Below are 21,305 nucleotides of genomic sequence, written 5' to 3' on the forward strand. Positions count from 1 at the left end.
TAGTATAACAATAATACTAACATGTTGCCCTTTCACGTGATAAATTCATGATACAATTGACTTGATAGCTGACTCGTTCATCAAAGCACAAATGATTTTGGAGATTGTGTGAGGTTATATCAAAAACCTTCACGAATAGTTATCAAAAATATAACTTGTAGGAGATAATTATTAGCAGTAGGCTGACTGAGATAGTACAATATGAATTTCGAATATAAGATCAGAGATTAGACAGCGCAGGAAGAATCTTTCGTATGTTTTCCGTGTATTCGCGTAGAAATATTGCCTGAGGCCCATGGTAAACATGTCGAGGGTCTTGGATATTAATCATTCGTCGGTTGGGATCTCGGGTCGTATTCCACTAACAATGTGGCCGATCTCGTTCTCTCGACCGCAGTGTGCCCGGGATTAGATATCGACTAACAGAAATCGATAGTCAAATGTTTGCCGACATTCGGTGTACGTTAATTCGAAAAGCCCACGAGTAGTGGAGCCGAACGCTGACTGAAATGGAATTATGCGATTGGTTGCCCGTCCGGCCCGGGATGAACATAGAGCTGACATCGAAAGACGCGACAGCCGACAGCCGTTGCCTTACAGATCAGCGAGTTCTCCTTCACCTGTGACAAACATTGTTGCCTCAACTGAGACTGTTTGCTTGTCAGTGCCTGCCGAACTCAAATCCTCCATCAGCATTTAATCCGCTGCAAGGTGATGATGAGTACGCAAACTGTAAGCTAGCCTTTGTTTTAAGAGCTCTGGGATTCATCGTTGGAAACCATTGTCAATGCTCCACTATTCAGGAACCATTTTGAGTGTAGACTGATGCGTGTCCTGTATCAAGTGCTGACAGCCTATATCTAGGAGCTCAACCCTTCAGAGCTCAAGCAGTGTTTATCACTGAGCCTCAGCCTGTGGCTTCTACGTTCATACACTTCTATCTTTGACAAAGCGGATAGTTGCTTCAAAAGATATCCTTCAATGCTCTCATGAATAAGGTAAGCACCAAAACTAATGTAGCAGTCACCTTGATGATACAATATAATGTGGTAATGAATATGAAATGTGTGGAATGATATGTTATAACGGGAATTCTAGCTTCAGCATTCTAGAGATGTGTTCGAAGGTTTGGTCATCCTCTATTCGAAAATATTAACAACCATGAGGTAGACTTTATAAATGTCTTAAGATGTTGCTCCAAGCTATATCATCTTCATCATGTTCCAGGAATTCAATATACAAATTGAAATTGCAAAGTTTTTAAAAATAAACTTGATATGTGAAGTTCTATTTGAAAACCTCAAAAGCCACAGAAATCAGAGAACTACAAAAATGTCACCCTATAGGAAAAAATCGAAAATATTCGTCAAAGCTCTTAGTAGCCTAAGCAAAAGATTGCCCAAATTCCACAACATAGGGATTGAAACGTGGATTTCGAGAGGGAAGAGATTTCAAGTTAGACATATAGATTTCAAATGAACCAAGACTAATAATGATTCATTGTACCATCTCTGCATTCCCAGTTATTTTATAATTAAATCAACTATGAATCAGGATGAAAGCCTTGACGGTTATAGCTCACTGGGAACCAGATTCTACAAAATGGGGAAACTATTATTCATCAGCTGTTCTATTCAGAAAAAAAGAAATGCACGGAATAATTCACCAAAAGTTAACGTATCCTTTCTAAATTGAACAGGACCAATATGAATGGATCAATTTTCATTTGACGCTGATCTCTGGTTTGTGAAATAGAAAATGTGGATATTGAGCTTGACTGAAGCTAATCGAAGCTGAAGCTTGCCTAGATAGTGGCCAAACAGTACCGTGAAACTTTATTTGTTGCATAATCCTCTGGTAAAAAAGCATTCACTCTTTCTTTTTATTGTGAAAAGAAAATCAAGGTTGAGAATAAGACAGGACTACAAAGTCCCAACTCCGCCACATAAAAAGTGTTTTCATTCCATTACAAAATCAAAATTCACCCTTCAGCATCAGCATGTTTTCATGTAATGTGATGAAATTCCAATTTCATAACTGCCATAGGTTAGTGAATCATCAATCAATCAGAAAACTAAATTTGGTTGAATCAATTATAAATTGCATTTTGAAGTTCCTATAAATTGACGTTTTTCCAAATACAATAAACTGTATACGCGTACTTGTTTCTAAAAATCGAAAATAGTTACTTAATGGGCTCTTGAAGGCTATATTCGACTTACGAACAATATTTATATATAACCAGTAATTTAATAAGTGGAAAATTATATTTTGTATTGTTTTTATTATCAGTTATTATTTATACTCAGTCTACTCTAGTAGACTTATAAATAGTTGCCTCTATATTGACTGGGCTGATAATATATCCACTTGAATAAAATTATAAAATTTACTTTCTTATTAAAGTTTATAAAATAAATATTTTATATATAAAAATATTAATTCCATATACTGTAGAGTGGTAAATATATATTTCGTTACCATTATACAGTATCTACATGTCAAGTCATGTCATGATAAGGATGACACTCTACTACCATATCATTCGATATTGAAAGATAATTTGTATCTTATGACATTTAGTTGATACTTGTTAACCTATCCATAATATCATTTGAAAAAGGAAGTACAGACTCAAATTAATATGAATGTTTGTTTCAAAGTTTTAGTGACAGGTATCAATTTTTCTTTCAACCTGTTGGACAAATTGAGGTCATAAAATCATCAATAAGAATGTTCAGAAGAATTTCCAGGGCGTAGGACAAAGCATCATTTCGAAAAATCAGAACATGAAGTAAAACGCAAGTTCTAGCGGTAAGGAATCTTGGCAACTTCCTAGCAACCACTTGCACATCTTTCAAGTTGACAGCCAGAGAAAAGTTGCAGGTATACAGTATGCTCGACGACATCTTTTCAACCTCACGACATTTCACATTACAGTTGGGCGGTTGAGTTCAGCTTCACTCATTTAATAAATAAACACCGCACTACTGTTTCGTCTACAAACTTCAAACTTTTGATGCCTGCGACATTCCAAGAAATAGCTTTATTATAAAGATGCTCTCATTCTTTCGGAGCTTGTTCATTTTTGAAGATTTCACAGATACACTTTCATGACATTTTAATGAAGAATGAATGTTGCTTTGAATGTTTACTTCCAGACTTGAAAAAAGATTTATTCAAAGTATTTATAAAAGTTCTCAACGTTGAGGCCTTAATTAGGATATATCTAAAAAATTGTAGCATGAATCAATCTCAATATATAGTCAATATATATTACAGTAGCTCATTCCCATTCCAGTTATTGTTTATTTTTAAGGCTTCCAACAACATATTCCAAATAATATTATATCAGCCCACTATGAAGTTACTTTTTAAATTCCCATCATGCGGAAGCACGGAATAAGCATAAAGTGTTTCTTTCCTCTGTGGCGGAAGTAAAGATCACTTCCCCTATCCACGTACTAATGCATACTCAAAATACTAACAATATTTATTAAAATTTAACATAAACTAGTAGTTCTGTGAACAGTAGACCTCGCGCAGTCATAACGACGTCCCAAACCATAAGCACATCCACACTGATACACTAACTATTTATTTGATCAGATCATGCTTACACAAGATTTAAGTATCATATAACTCTTTCCGGAATTTAGCGCGAGAAAACCAGAAGACATCTATAGGCGCCCAGACGAGCTGTTATAAGTTCTTTGCATCCTATTTAATAGTGCTTATGAATTGCATTCAATGAGGCATGCAATGAGGCATGCAATTTATAGTCAACTCGACAGCTGATTTATGATGAATAATTCTATAGTCTGATTTTCACTCTAATATTGACGTATGAAGGAGGCTCCTTTTTCCTTTTATATTATCCTTGAAATGCAAAATTTCCAAAAACCTTGTATATACGTCGACGCGCAATTTAAAAAGGAACATACCTGTCAAATTTCATGAAAATCTATTACCGCGTTTCGCCGTAAATGCGCAACATATAAACATTTAAACATTCAACATTTAAACATTCGAACATTTAAACATTAAGAGAAATGCCAAACCGTCGACTTGAATCGTAGACCTCACTTCGCTCGGTCACCTATGAGGTGATAAGCGTAACATTTTTTGGACTATTTCTATCAAAATAAGGGAAAGGAACACTTTTGGGCTTCAAGCTTGTTGTTCCTCTCCCAATCATTCAAAATGAGTCAAAAACGATATTGTATCTATAAATGTATAAATAAATAAACGAATACTGTATTGGGTCGATACTAGGAATACTAAATACGATACTATAAATACAATAGTATTTATACTATACGAATACTATAAAATACTAAATACGAATACTATTAATTGGTCAATAGAATACAATGATTATAATGCACAAATATACTATGTGTTATACCAATACTTTGCGGTCGCTATTATAATGAGATTCATTATATTATCTAATAATGAGAGGTATCTGGGGGTATCTAATAATGAGATTCCTGTTCCTGATGGAAGTAGATATTATGCTTTCTAAACAATGTAAAGAGTAGGTCAAGAGTGCGCTTTTGTGTGCAATGTCATTGAAATAGTGCCGATTGAATAGTTCTTATAGAAATTACCACGATTGAAATGAAGAACCACCGTTCCAACCTTCACAGTCGTTAGTGGTCCGATCATCGGTGTGAGTGCTGTATTACATTGAAGATCATACATTTAGTTTACATGTAGTAGTTTTGTGACAATAATATTGTTAAGCTGCCGAGTGCTGTTAATGTTACTGACATGGTCTGTTTAGATAAGAGAGCGAATTTGCTTACTAGTAATAATAGGGTTCTTGTAGCGAGACAAGGCAAGGCCGAGGACGTGGGAATTAAACATTAAACAACAATAAGAGCAAGACGCTGCACGGCCTTCACAGGAGAAACAAGGTTAGAACAGTTTGGTAATCTTCACACGCCTCTTCGGCCACTTGAGATCAATTACAACTGCTCGGACTCAGACCATAGCTAGAGCAGCATCATCAAGCATCGTAGGCCTACATCCTCCTCTGTGGAAAAATTCAAGAGATCATTCACAAGTTGTTTTAGTGATGCTAAATATTTAAAGAACCCAATATTTATCAAATTTGTAATTTACTAAAAATATTGAAAGAGTGGTCAGTTTCTACTCTACTAATCAAGTTTCAAGTTTTACATCAGTAATAATCTGGTGTGGCGCACTCACACAACTTTCCTTGTCGTTATGAGAATTGATCACCTGACGCTAGTGTTCTCGCGCATCTCAAGTCTACTTATAAACAAAGATCTGAGCCAGCTGGTGACAGGACAATAACGCTGGAGACATACGAGGTCTGCTATCTCTCCATAGTGAATGATTTAATAGAATCAACAGTTGCCAACAGTTTGTAATTGGATAATCACATTTTCTCGAATTTCGAGCTTATTTTCAATTTTAGGTGAAAATGTTGCTAAACATTAATTGTAGAGATTTTCATGCCCAATCTTTTCCACTTGAATTTTTTTGTTTAAATTGTATCTGAAGCCTGATAATTGAGAATCTAAAATCAAACTTTGCATAGATGGTGCAGTGCTCCTGAAATTTTTACAGATATAAGACTTGTGACAGTCGATAGAGCTTTTTGGACTCAGGGGACCTTGAAACTTATAGAAATTTAGAAATTCGGGTACCTTAATTTTTTTCGGAGAGCAATACTTTCTTTACCTATGGTAAAAGGGCAAGGAAAGTAAAAAGGAACAAAATACAAAACATCCTATCAGACACCTATAACTAACAATTTAAAGATACTATTTCTAAAAGGTTAATTTGACACTATATTATAATGTAAAAAGGAACAAAATACAAAACATCCTATCAGATACCTATAACTAACAATTTAAAAATAATTTTTCTAAAAGGTTAATTTGACACTATATTATAATGTATCACAATGATGATGATAATGAACCTTAACATGTTATGTGAGAACCGATGCAAACAAAAATATTGTTCACAAAAGAGCTTCCGTAAAGCCCTTGTCCGTGAATAGGAGTTTGAATAATGGGACATATGAAAAAGATAAGATACATACACACACGCATTCACACAGTCATCAATAGGCTGATGAGACAATTGACACATCAGAGCATTCCCCTCATTACATAAATCTTGATGAAATAAACTTCATGTGAAAACTAGGGAGGAAAATATAAGACAGAAGAGAGAAGAAGAAGAAAAAAACTGTTTAGGTTTTATGACAATTTATTAGGTACTTAGCTCACCACCACTCTAAAGAAGTTTTCAATTTCCAATGGTGAATAAAGCCATAGCCAAAACTTCGATTTACGGATGAATTGTTTACAAATTTCCAGCTTTCTTATTTCTCCAGGAAGGAGATTATAGAATTTTGGTCCCAGAAAAATGAAACGTCTTTGAAAAGTAGTAAAGTTGGGTCTGGGAAGTCTCACCATCATTCGTGTAGTTTGCCGTGTAACCAAAATTTCTTGTTCAATCATCAGTAAATGGATAACAAGTTGTACACCAGTTCTATACATAATGTCGATCTACATACAGTAAGTTAGATGAACTTCATATTCATCTAACTATAAATCAAATGAATTTATAGATCGTTGTAGTGGAAATGTCTGGTTTAAGCCTAAAACCATGAGGTGGCCTGAGATATCAGGCCTCTACCAAAATAATTCAAGAAATTCAACGCTCATCTATGAGTGGCTCTATTACTGTTATAGTAATGAAGATAAGTCTTACATCATTTGGATATTATGTAAAAATCTAATCATATCTAGGACTGGGAGTAGTAATAGTAGCATTTATGGAATATTTATTTGAATTGTACAAGTTATATTTTAATAGAAATAAAATAGAACATCTTGAGATAGAATATATTAAAATAGGATATTATATCACGATTTTAAATTAAATCATGTCTGGATGAAAAGAAGAATAGAACATACGGTAATAGAATTGAATAAGGAGGATGTAAACTCTAAGGTTCAACTTTAAGAAATTTATATTGATTTTAAATTGGTAATCAATAATTTTGATGTAAAGTGGACTGTATTGAATAGAAAAGAAACAAGTGATATCTCTACAGAAACAAGTACATGCAATGAATATATAAAAGAACAACTCACCGAAAATCTGCAGAGTACCTAATGTAATATTTATATTATTGAGCTTACAACTCCCAGGTAAGGTATTCAGGTGTCCCCGAGGTAGGAGATGGTGAAAAGGCAAGCTTAATTGTCATCTACTGTTGGTAAATTCGGCTTCCATCATATAACGTTGCACATATATTTCTGACGAGATATTTACAATGTCTTTAAAGACTATAGATCGGTGAACTTTCCAATCGAAAAATAATAGTTTAAAACTTTCAACTAAAGGGAGTTTGGCAAACACTCTTCCAAACGTAGGTTTATGGTGTACGATTTAACATTAACGAAGAAATAATAATTTGAAGAACGATTTTCTTCTGGGAATGATCGACGAATAATAATTATCAATTCCCGACTCGAGGCAAGCTATTACAAAGCGAGACTGAACTGAAAGAAAAAACCTACCGGCTAGTGAGCGCGACGCACTCAAGTGAAAGAAATACGAACTGAACGAGGAGCGCGCGTCCAATTCAAAAACGAAAAATGAAAACTAGAGCTGGCTCCAACATCCCCCCCCCGGCTGAAAAGCTATTTTCAGACAAGGCTAGAGAACAAAGAAACGAAAAAAACAATGAATAAACGACGAAAGAAATAAAAATAAAACGAAACGAGAATAAAACAAAAAATGCAAAAGGAAAATTATTGAGTAGGCAACGGATACAACTTTGTAGCCGGCCTTTTGAAGCGACCATTGGCGCACCGCACCATAGCCACTCGAACGACACCGTCAGCACCGGGAAATACTTCCTCAATCACCCCCAGAGGCCATTTCAACGGTGCGACATTTGGTTGATCCACTAGGACGATTGTACCAACCGTGAGAGGGGTGGAATCCTTACACCATTTCACACGGGTTTGTAATTCATGTAAGTATTCTTTGCGCCAACGACTCCAGAAAGACTGAACCATTTGATTGACTAATTCAAACCGATCCAATCGATTCATTGGACGATCTTCCACATTTAACATAGGAAGGTACTTAAGAGGTGTCAAAGTGAGAAAATGAGCCGGTGTGAGGGCGAGGGGTTCACTCGGATCCGCGCTCATTTGACATAACGGGCGTGAGTTAAGTACAGCCTCAATTTGAACCAAGACAGTGTTCAATTCTTCGTAAGTCAACAACTGGTTACCAATAACTCGAAACAGGTGTGACTTTACTGATTTTATATTCGCCTCCCAAAGACCGCCGAAGTGAGGTGAACCTGGCGGGATGAAATTCCACTCAAGGCTATGATCAGCAAGTTCATTCTGGAGCAGGTTTTGATATTCCTTGGAGTTCAGCATCCATGACAATTTTATTAGCTCATCATAGGCGCCGACGAAGTTGGTACCATTATCGGAATACATGACCTTACAAGGACCTCGTCGAGCAAGGAAACGGCGAAAAGCTGATAAGAACATTTGGGTCGATAAGTCCGAAACTAATTCAATGTGAACGGCTTTAGTTGCCATACAGACAAAAAGACAAATGTACGATTTAAATATGAAAGGATTCCGACGCCTGGCCATGGTGATTCGAATGGGTCCACCATAATCAACTCCACATTGGACGAATGGTTTAGACGACAGAGTTCTACAGGCTGGCAGATTGCCCATTTTCGGCGGTGTAAGAGTGGGACGATAGTGAAAACACTTGTTACATTTTCGTACATGACTCCTTATAAGGACACGGGCTGATAAAATCCAATATTTTTGTCTCAAAATAGACGCCAATAAATGAGGTCCAGCGTGACAGTGCTTTTCATGAAAATAATCAATCAAAAGCGTGACCAATGGATCATTTTTCGGTAATATAATCGGATGACAGCTGTCATAATTCAACTCAGAATTTTGTAAACGTCCACCCACACGAATAATATCATGATCAAGAAAGGGTGACAGTTGTTGAAGATGAGAAGTACATTCTTCCCCAGCTTTCAATTCCAGTAATTCTTTCGAAAAATGAATTTTTGTACGACTTTACACAAATGTTTTTCCGCCAAATCGAAATCTAATTCATGAGGTTTAGGCAATAGACGAAGTACTTTCAATATTAACACCATGATACGCAATAGACGTTGGTAGTTGGAACAACGAGCAATTAAAAGATGAATCGAATTAATAGATGAATTTTCCGACTGTACTACAGTGACAATTGAGTGAACCTTGACCTCAGGTAGACACTCTATAGGTTCCAGATCGACCTTGACGGGCCAATCACTCTCTTCTAACATTAGCCAAGAGGGGCCAGACCACCACAAATCATGATTAATTATTTCAGAAGGGGATAAACCTCTCGAAATGGGATCAGCTGGGTTTGAATTTCCTGCCACGTGTAACCAGTCGTTGATAGGACAGTCTTGAATTTTCGTAACTCGATTAGCGACAACAGTTGAATCCGATAATGCAACAACGCGAGTCACGTGACAACGAAGGCTCAAAACAGAGACAACAACCTGTATTAATTCAGCGAGCAAGAGCGCCGCGCATAATTCAAGCCTAGGTATGGATAAAGTCTTAGATGGCGCAACTTTTGATTTAGCGCACAACAATGTGATAGTTGCAGGTTGCATATCCATTTGAGATTTTATGTAGATCACACCACCATAACCTAAAGTCGATGCATCACAGAAACCAATGACAGTAATTTTCGAATCATTCATCACTCCTAAATGATGTGGTATGAAGAGATTGGACAATAAAGGGAACTCCTTCTGACATGTCTCCCATTGAAGCGCAATAGAGGGAGGTACTGAATCGTCCCAATCAAGACCAGCATTCCATAATTGTTTAATTAAACATTTAAGAAACAAAGTTAGGGGTGACAAGAGTCCCAAAGGATCGAAAATGCGTGCTACTACCGATAAAATGTGACGTTTGGTAGGAACAGACTGATTAGGATTCACTGAAAAACAAAACGAATCACTACCAGGTTGCCATTTCAAACCTAGGACAGCCAACAAATTTCCCATCTCGAAATCTTTAGACAAGGCCGATTTTTCATCTTCCGAGAAATCATTCATCAATTCAGGTGAATTGGAACTCCATTTAGTAAGTTCGAATCCGCCTCTCTCGAACAATTCTTTAGCCTGACTACAAAGACGATTTGCTTCACCTAAAGAAGACACACTTGTCACCAAATCATCCATAAACATGTCACTCGGAATACGAGCTTTAGCATCAGGGAAATTTTCACCTTCTTCTTGAACAAGTTGATGGACAGTTCTGAGAGCTAGAAACGGTGACTCACTCAGACCAAATACGACAGTTTTTAATTCAAAAATTTGTATGGGATCATTGGACGAAAATCTCCATAACAAACGCTGAAATTTGCGACACGATTCATCGACAAGAATCTGTCTATACATCTGCTTTATATCAGCAGTTACAGCGATAGAAAATAACCGAAAATTGACTAACAGAACGAAAATATCCGTTTGCAACTTGGGGCCGATATGAAGTATATCATTCAATGATACTCCAGTGGTAGTTTTCGCGCCTGCGTCAAAGACAATACGCAAAGGCGTTGATTGACTCTGAGTTTTGATTACAGCATGATGAGGTATAAAATAACCAATTTTATCACTCTGATTTTTTATCAATTCCATGTGTCCTTGTTTGAGATAATCCAAGAGGACATCGTGATACACTAAACGCATGTTTGGATCACGTGCCAGTCGTTTCTCCAAACTGATGAGTCGACGTTCTGACATAGCATAAGAATCACCAAGACAATCAGGGGATTTTAAAAACGATAATGAGACAACGAATCTACCCGAATTTTCACGACGAACGGATGATGCAAAATCCTTCTCGCATTCCAACTCATCAGCAGTGAGTTGTTTTCCTACATCTGGAACGCTTTCCACTTCCCAAAATTTTCGAACTAACTTATCCAACGGTGATGTTAGACAAGTCATCAAACACGTTGAATTTTCTGAAGATTGAGTTAAAATAGGGCCTCTACCCATCAAAATATAACCAAAAACACTTTCCAAGGCCATCAAATAATTCGAATCAATTTCCACACGACCATTTCGGAAAATATGGGGCACTAATTCAGCTCCTATAATAGCGTCAATTTCGCTGGGAATGTGATAACTTTCATCAGCAAGTCGAAGACCAAACAAATTTGATAATTTAGAATTATCAATTTTACTAGTGGGAAGCTGTTCCATGATTTTTTCGACAACTAATGGTTCAATGGAAAATTTAACACTAGAATCGAGTCGAGATTGAAGCGTGACAAAAGTATGACCAAAAACTGATTGCGAATTTCCGCCAAAACCATTCACAATTAATTGGAAAGGAGAAATCGATAGTTGCAATTTACGACAAAGTTTACGAGTAATGAAATGACTTTGACTAGCTGAATCAACTAAAACTCTTATTTTGTGCAATCTACCTCTCTTATCAGGTACCTCGACTTGAGCAGTTGATAGTAGAACACTATATGGTGCCGACTTCGAATCGATAGAACAACAGGTAATAGTATTATTTTCTACCTTTTTCGCATCCGAATTTGATGACGAATTTGAAGCATTTCCGAAATGTAAAAGCGAATTATGCTTCTGACTACATTCCTCGCAGTTGGAAGAAGTACAATCTTTACTACGATGGGCTGGCGAGAAACATTTCAAACAGCAACCCTTCTCCTTAACAAAACGAAAACGGTCCCAAGGTGATAACTGACGAAAAAGACGACAATTGATCAATTTATGATTTGTCATCGAACATTTCAGACATTCTGATATTTTTACCGGTGATTTGGTTACTTGCGAATTCGATTGAACAACCAACACTTTGGATTTTGGTATTGGTTTCACTACTGGCTTGCATTGTTTAGACGATTCGTCATGCGGTAACGATTTAATCTGCCTTTCGATGAATGAAACAAAATCAGTATATGTGGGGTCATCCTTAATATGAACTGAAGCTTCAAATGCCTTTCGAGAAACAGGATCTAAAATTTTCAACGCTTGGAACAGAAATATTGCATCAGATACATCTTCACCTCGTAGGCGTTTTAAAGCAGTAATTGAACCACAGAACTGATCGACTATAGAAACTAAACCTGCACGAGACTCAGATTTTAGACAATTGAATTCGAAAATTTGTTTCAAGTACACATTTAAGAGTGAGCGGGGGTCATTGAACCGCTTAATTAATGCATCCCAAATAATTTCATAATTATTAGCAATAGGTGGTAGATGACGTGAAATATTAGCCGCTTCTCCAGATAGTTTGGACACCAGATATTGGACCTTTTGTTGATTTGGAATCGATTTGTTGTCATGAATCATGCATTTAAACATTTCGTAGAATACCGCCCATTTTGATTGATCTCCATCGAACACAGGAATTTCAATTTTCGGTAAAATATTAGATGAATCCTTATTGGAAGATACAGGTTGAGCCGGGGTAGAAACACTAGGTACAACCTGACTGCGTTTTTTCAATTCACTAGCAATTGCTTCCATATGTTCGAACATTTCCATATGTGAACTACTAAATTTGGGTACAAATTCCGGGTCTTTTTTCATTTCAAGCTCCTGTATTTCCATTTCAACAGCTTCATAATCCTGAACAGTTTTAAGAGTGGAACTATAGAGAATTAGAAATTGTTTAGCACTAGCTTCTTCTTTTAAAGCCTTTTTCAACAAATCGAAAGTACGTTGAATACGATAGAAATATTGCTCAAGTTTAGCTCGTTTGAGCTTTAACTTCTTTTCACTCATGATTGGATATTGGAAAGGTCTTAATGATTTTCATTTACTAATTTTCGAATAAAATTACGAATGCAACAATGAACGATTTCCATTGATGATTCAAGCAAGCAAAATGATAATGTTAGTACAAATTGAACAGAGAAAGCTCAATAGACGAAGCAAGCTAAGCGATAACGTTATCAGCATTGCAAAGTAACGGTTCCGATCGGACAATAGAGATAAGAGTGAACCAACTTGATCGGCTCAATTCATAATGTACAAACAGGTTTGAACCCTAGCATTCACAAACGATTTACAATAAAATTGGATAAGTGCTTGCCAAATATTTGAATAAAAAATAGCCAATAAAATCCGGCCCGGAGGACCAATGTAAACTCTAAGGTTCAACTTTAAGAAATTTATATTGATTTTAAATTGGTAATCAATAATTTTGATGTAAAGTGGACTGTATTGAATAGAAAAGAAACAAGTGATATCTCTACAGAAACAAGTACATGCAATGAATATATAAAAGAACAACTCACCGAAAATCTGCAGAGTACCTAATGTAATATTTATATTATTGAGCTTACAACTCCCAGGTAAGGTATTCAGGTGTCCCCGAGGTAGGAGATGAATCAAGGATGGTGAAAAGGCAAGCTTAATTGTCATCTACTGTTGGTAAATTCGGCTTCCATCATATAACGTTGCACATATATTCTGACGAGATATTTACAATGTCTTTAAAGACTATAGATCGGTGAACTTTCCAATCGAAAAATAATAGTTTAAAACTTTCAACTAAAGGGAGTTTGGCAAACACTCTTCCAAACGTAGGTTTATGGTGTACGATTTAACATTAACGAAGAAATAATAATTTGAAGAACGATTTTCTTCTGGGAATGATCGACGAATAATAATTATCAATTCCTGACTCGAGGCAAGCTATTACAAAGCGAGACTGAACTAAAAGAAAAAACCTACCAGCTAGTGAGCGCGATGCACTCAAGTGAAAGAAATACGAACTGAACAAGGAGCGCGTGTCCAATTCAAAAACGAAAAATGAAAACTAGAGCTGGCTCCAACAGAGGAGGATCTATCATTTATTGACTGAATATTATAGCAGTGTAAAAACGAGGACTATGAGAGAATAATATGTTTTAAAGTATCTTTATTGTTATTTTGTTGAATTTTAAAACGTTGTTTATTGTATACTTCAATTTTTCTGATCGCTGATTTTAAATCTAAGCAACTCAATGTAGCTTGAGCCACTACACAGAGAAGAAAGAATATTTCCACTGTGGCCACTATTATATTCATACTATCAACGCGAGAAAATGTGCATGAATGAATTTAGGAATTTTAATTATTGCAACTGGTCAAGGATGTGAAGATCATGAGCCAAGAAGAGAGAACTGGTTATGATGTAGTAACCACATTAAATATTAATGATATTAATTCCTTTGAGAATAATGATTTACCTCCTGAAATATATTTTATAAGAGAAGTGGGAGGATCAGAATGATTCTATCCTCTCCTCATTAATATTCCTCTCTAATTCATTCCAAGATTGATAGCTCACTAATTTAGTTTTCCTCAGTCAAGGGACAACCAATCATTTTGTTGCTGACATTCTCCACATCGACTCTCTCTATCTATGAATACTAAATGAAAATCGCAATTCAATCTTTAATACTTTTCTACTATCAATAAACAGTAGAATTATTGTTATAGAAGTAGATGTCTTTGATATAAGAATGCAAGATATAATAGACACTAGTAGACAACCAATGGAGAAATTCTTCTTTCAGAAGAATATCACAGTACTGTTGAAAGATTAAAAGATACAAGGAAAATATCCAGGGACTAAAAACAAAAACAGAATCTACATTTGCCGACCACCTAATTCAAGAAAATCACAAACACACAAACATAAATACTGATCCACATAAAAAACAAAGGACCAGAATTAGACAGAACTAGAACAGTTTGAGATATGAACACAATTTAAAAGCAATAGACGTTTAATATATTAAACGAGCAAACCAACTTCAAATCCCACATCCTTTTTGATCACCTTCTCAGCCACAACAAACCCAAAAGACACCAACAGCACCAACAGACACTAATCCAATAGACACCAACAGCACACTAAAAGTTGCCATTCTATCCTTCTACTTGTCTATGAGTACAACCAAGAAGATGGCGAACCTGCCGAAAGATCTCATTGTCAAAGTGAGTGATTAATTCATTTATTGTAGAAAATTAAAGTACCCTAATTTCAAGTTTTCTATACGTTTCAAACCTTGAGTCCAAAAACATGATTTTTGGGTGTTGGTCTGTGTGTGTGTATGTGTGTGTATGTGTGTGTGTGTGTATGTGTGTGTATGCGTGTATGTCTGTGAACACGATAACTCCATTCCTAATTAACCGATTGACTTGAAATTTTACCTTAAGGTTCTTATACCATGAGGATCCGACAATAAGAAATTCAATAAAATTCAATTCAAGATGGCGGATAATTACTGAAAAACCATGTTTTCCACGTTTTTCTTCAAATTTATAATATTAAACGAACAAACCAACTTCAAATACCATATCCTTTTTGATTACCTTCTCAGCCACAACAAACCCAAAAGACACCAACAGCACAAATTAATATATTTAAGATAAGCCCTATCAACTGGCATGAGTCTCATTTCTGGGAAAATTTCAGGAGCTCCGTAATAATCTTGAGAAAAATGGCGGATAATGACTAAAAAACCATGTTTATCACGGTTTTCTCGAAAACGGCTCTAACGATTTTCTTCAAATTTATACCATGGATTCATAAGCCCTATCAACTGGTATGAGTCTCATTTCTGGGAAAATTTCAGGAGCTCCGTAATATTAATGAGAAAAATGGCGGATAATGACTAAAAAACCATGTTTATCACGGTTTTCTCGAAAACGGCTCTAACGATTTTCTTCAAATTTATACCATGGATAAGCTATTTATAAGCATTATCAACTGGCATGAGTCTCATTTCTGGGAAAATTTCAGGAGCTCCGTAATATTCTTGAGAAAAATGGCGGATAACCACCAAAAAACCATGTTTTTCACGGTTTTCTCAAAAACGGCTCTAACGGTTTTTTCAAATTCATACCCTATTTATAAATAGTCCATTTATCAGCTCTATCAACTGGCATGAGTCTTTTTCCTGGGAAACTAATGGGGGGTCCCCCCATCCTTCAGAAATGGACTTTGTAACCTCCTTCTCGTGCATGAGGTAGGTAGAGCAGTGTTTATAAAAAGAACACAGTCATAGTCAAGACAGACATAGCCACAGACATAGTCATTATTCATCTGTAGAACAGCTGTTTTGACGACTTTTAAAAAATCATCGAATTTCACAATTTACACAAAGGAAAAAGTACTCTGAAAACAATTTATAACATACACATATACAGTAGTCTGATCGTAGTTGCAAATATGTTGCCGCCAATCGTCATTATGTTATTCCCCTAAATTATTCTCGTTTGAGAATGAGGCTTGCAGTTCAATGAGCAAGGAAAGTTGTGTGAGTGTACCACATCAGATTTTTCTAATATCAAAAAGTGATTTAATAATAAGCAGTTCGTGATGGAAAACAACATTGAAGAAATAACTATTCTTAAGTGGCAGTAAGCTACCAGCAATCAGTAAAGTAATTTAGAAAGTACGGGTTTATTCCTTGCATCTCCTGCTAAAACAGCATCTCACCGTATTCAGAAATCAGCAAATTAGGATACTTGTTCAAATAATTTTTGTTTAAATTCCTCTCTCATTGCAAGATAAACACTCTGCACAATTTTGATAAATAAAAGGCTACTTCGACTATATGTAGTTTGTCCAATAGATTCGTGGTTAAATATTCTATCAAGCCAATTCACATTATTCCTGTCAAACTGACTAGATCCCATTCCACACAATACTAATTTGATACTTATGTGAACAATAATTATTGTATCAAATGCAAACTGTTACAAGCTGACATTTGGAATCAATGTTCTGTCAACAGTGGAACAATGCAGCGTCCATATCAAATGGTCCAATGCACCAGTCAAATGTGAACAGGAAATTAGTTGGGTATTCGATTAGCTGCACAATACGACAATAGGTAATAGATTATGGTGGCAGTGATTAGGATATGCGCAACGCGCCTGCAGGCGCCGTGTCTTCCAGGCACAAACCCGACCTGTTTTCATCAAATAATTTTCCGTTTATCTGTTATTCGATAATTCTTGATGATTATATCCATAGTCTATTTCAACACTGACGGATTATAATCGTATATAGTTTTGTTTGAAATGATCATCATTAGTAGCAACCTGCATCATCAGAAAATGGAGTACAAAATTATACAGACAAACATTTGATGAATTATATGACATTTTTACTCCTAATTAGTCACTTAGCACATTCAATGGTAAGTCATAATCTCACACACATCGATTTTTGGACGTACGATTTTTTGCAGTCCCTATGAATAATTCTATTAGATAGGACATAGCTTGTGTAACATGGTTATGATGTCATCATGTGTTTGCCAAGTTCCATTCAATCTGATGGAATGAGTACGGCAAAAAGCGTACGTCAAAAAATCGATGTGTGTACAACTGTAGGAGAGATTAAAATTGTAATACTTGCGCAAAGTTCCTTCGCTGCACTCAAGGATCTATTCCAGTATCATTTTAATGATAAATAATTTCGTGCCCATGAATGAATGAATAATTGTGTTTTACAGAAACAAACATATTATGAAACCTGTTCTGAGTACTATCAGAGTCAAATGGATAGGTAGAAATATAATATGATGTCATCATGTGTTTGCCAAGTTTCATTCAATCTGATAGAATTTATATGAACCAGTTTCATTCTCACACAAGAACCTTCTGAACTTCTGAAAAATCTTCGAATCAAGAAAAGGTGCGAACAAAACGAGAGAGTCGCGGTGTAGAGAAATGCCAATAAACAGCGTGCAATGATGAAAGAATTTCGAGTCATTGATTAGATGATAATGGAAGTCGATAGCGAGCTGAAATCCACATATCGATCTGACCATTCTATTCGTTCTTTGAAATACGTTGAAAGATGATTTCTAGAAAAAGATCCAGTTCTTCTATGATAGAGGATGATTTGAAACTACAATACTTTATCAAGAACACAGGATGCTGCTTCGACAAACCTCTTGTTATTTCTAAGAAAACTAATTACACATTTGTTCGGTAATGAATTAAGGCAGCTCATCCTACTGAATTATTGAAGATGAAATGAAATTTGATGTTACAGTATGACATAATAATGATTATTTGTTAACGGCAATAATGATGATTTAAATTCCCCAAAGGTGGATGGGGGAAGTGAAAATAAGACCTGGAGAAACAAGAAATTGTTGAACCATTGTTTGGAATAGCTGAGGAAGAAAAAACAGTGAGCTATTGGATAGAATAGTTGAAGAACTAGAGAACTTCAAACATTAACTTGCTTGTATTGTGGTCTTGCTTTGTCTCGCTTGAGAGCTTAAGAATCGCCAGGAAGAGCCTATTAACGTTGTAATCTGGAATTTTTCAGCTGTACTTCACCGGAGTTTGAGGCATTATTGCTATATCCTAAATAAATTTCTTCAAACTCTTCAAACTTAGAATAATGTGCATCCTGAATTGGATCTCTACTGTTACAACTTGAAATTTCCGCTTACATAGATAATTCCATACAATGATTTCCATAGTATAATTTAAAAGCTTGAATACTGCTAAAAATAAAACACATTCTACATACAGCCAGTATGCTACCTCTTGACAAGGAATTTGATTCCATAGGCCTTGGAACGAAACTTCCATAATAAGGAGGACTCATCCTTCCAGAAACCCTTGGTAGAAAATAATATTTCATGCTCATGCAGTCATACCATTATTTTCTAGACATTAAAAGCGAAGGAAAATTGGATGAGAATGAAAAATTATGCAATACTCTAACAGCCTCTCACACGATGTAATGGTTCAAGAATCTGAATCTCTCAGAATCATAGACATCCATTATCCTTATCTGCTATAATATAGTAGAATATTGTCCCTCGAAGATATCATTAAAAGCAAACTCCAAAGTCTATCGTAACCCTTTCTTGCTATCACACCAACTTATTTGTCTTCACCCTAAATTTTTATCGAATTTTGGAATATGATCGATTCATTTCTACACCATCATTCAGTTCACTATTGAATTAACCGATTTCTCGCATGAAAGTACGAGTGGTGAAGCGAAATTTAACTGGAAGAGCTTTATCGCATTCATTCACGAAGTGCTCTGACACGCGAATTTTGCCAAATTCAACATCATGAAAGACTAGACAATTCAAATGTGACTAAGCGAGTGTGGAGTTTCTGTTTCAGCTGGGATGCCGGACTTAATTGAATTGCGAAGGCAGCGCGCGGCGCCCTAGGCATTTTGGGACAGGAGATTTTGAGATTATACTTATGTAGAGAGGCAATGGCTGGCGGTGTATCATGGCGCTTTCATCCTCCGAGGACGGCTGGCTCTTCACGAAACGAGCATAAGCACTTGATCCAGTTAATTGATAAATTAAGCTATTGTTGTTCATTGCCTGGCCTGAGCATGTGTTCGGCTACACGGCCTAAAGGCAAACGCCCACACTCAACGGAGCAGGCTTACTCAATGTTTTTTGGTCATCTACTCTCACGAAAATCAAACTTATGTCGGTCGAAGTTCATTCACAATGAAAAAACTAGAGTTTTGTTTCTAATAGACGATATAGACTTAATCAGAGTAGATGTTTAAAAATATTTCTCAATTTTATTAGCTCTTTGAGTCAAACTTACATTTATCAACAGAATAAAATTTGGTTATCTACTCACAGGGAACTCAAACTTACATCGGTCACAGGTCACTCAACGTCACACAAACTAACGCTTCTCTTTGTTCCTAATTCATAATAAATTCAGAACTGTTTTAGGAATAGAGTATTAACTTAGATTTATGGAAGTAAGAGTTTATATGGGATATAGAGTTGAATACAGAATTGAGAGTTCAGAAATGGGATTCAATGTTGCTATTTACTCGTATTTTACGAGTTCGAGAAGTTTACTGTTGTACTGTATATTTGCGATGGTTCATGTTGAGTGATAGAATAGCAGCTTGACTTAACTCTAAACAGATAGGTCAATAGAGTCCCATGATTGTATCGTATGAGTGATGACATATTGCCTTAAGTCTACGCAGAAAGGTCAAATATGAGTCCTATTATTGTATCGTATGTGTGATGAAATATTGACTTAATTCTATGCAGTTGGATATGAATACCTTTTCTGATTTTAATATTTTATCAAATTACACATTCTGTTCTTAGAATTTTGAGATCTCATTGAATAACATATAATCAATAACAAATCAATTGAACGTTTGAAGGCGTAGATGATATGGATCTCTCTGTTGATTAATATGATTGTAATCAAAGTAATTATTTGAAGTTACATTGAGCTGCTTTGACATGTGGAGACAATGATGACAATTCAAGAGAGCAAACTATTAGCGTTATCAGTTTCATTGAAACACAAATTAGAAATTGGAAGACAATAAAGTAATTTCTTTACAGGATGTATCTGTTTGTTCGTATATCTATTTGAGTTTGAATACACATTTGATCCATCATAAATTGATTCGAGGGAATTGATGAATTTGAAGTATAGTACGGTACTACTGTATATCATCAATTCAGATTCTTAGTCTGTTTCCGTTAACGATTATAATGATGGTTCCATATTTGTTACTGCAAGACATTGTGTTGATCACTGTTATATCCAAATTACACATTCAACTCTCTGATCGCAAATGTATTATTTATCCTATCAATTTCAAACTCAAATTGAAATCCTATTCAATTCAATTTACAATACTTATAAATTATAAGCAAAAAGATAACAAGATCACACAGCTCAACAAGATGAAAATAATAAGCTAACAATCTTTAAGAACATAATAATTATCAAAAAATAATTTCCACTTCATTCTCATTCTAGCACGTCTTAAATTTATAAATTCAATCCATTGTTTTTAGATAACATCTGCATTAGCATATCAAACAAGCGAGACCCTAGTCTTCTCTCTCCTAGGTAGGTTGACCTAGCAAGTACGTTAGCAAGTTACCTAGGAGAGAGAAGATGTCATAGCTGTTAACAATGTTTGTTCTATGTAAACGACATCAGCATTGGCAGTGCCAGGATAGAGTCGGCATTGTTTAGAGGGGCTGGCATAATCGGTGTCGACCAGAGTGTACAGTATCTTGTTACTAGCATCTTTGGCCACACTATAATGATCGTTATCTTTCTGACCGCGTCATAATCATAGCGGTGGGGTTGTGCAGACCCGAAGAATAGGCACGCGCGATGTGCACACAATGCAAAGGATAAACTG

At 35.8% G+C, this 21,305-nt stretch overlaps 1 protein-coding gene across 1 annotated transcript in view; it reads right to left on the reverse strand.

Moving 5' to 3' along the window:
* Positions 1–21,305, reverse strand: part of LOC111044522 (Ig-like and fibronectin type-III domain-containing protein 2) — a 325,827-nt gene that overhangs the window by 223,577 nt on the left and 80,945 nt on the right. The gene's annotated exons all lie outside the window — the stretch shown is intronic.

Source organism: Nilaparvata lugens, chromosome 1, assembly GCF_014356525.2.
Source record: "Nilaparvata lugens isolate BPH chromosome 1, ASM1435652v1, whole genome shotgun sequence".
Taxonomy (NCBI): domain Eukaryota; kingdom Metazoa; phylum Arthropoda; class Insecta; order Hemiptera; family Delphacidae; genus Nilaparvata; species Nilaparvata lugens.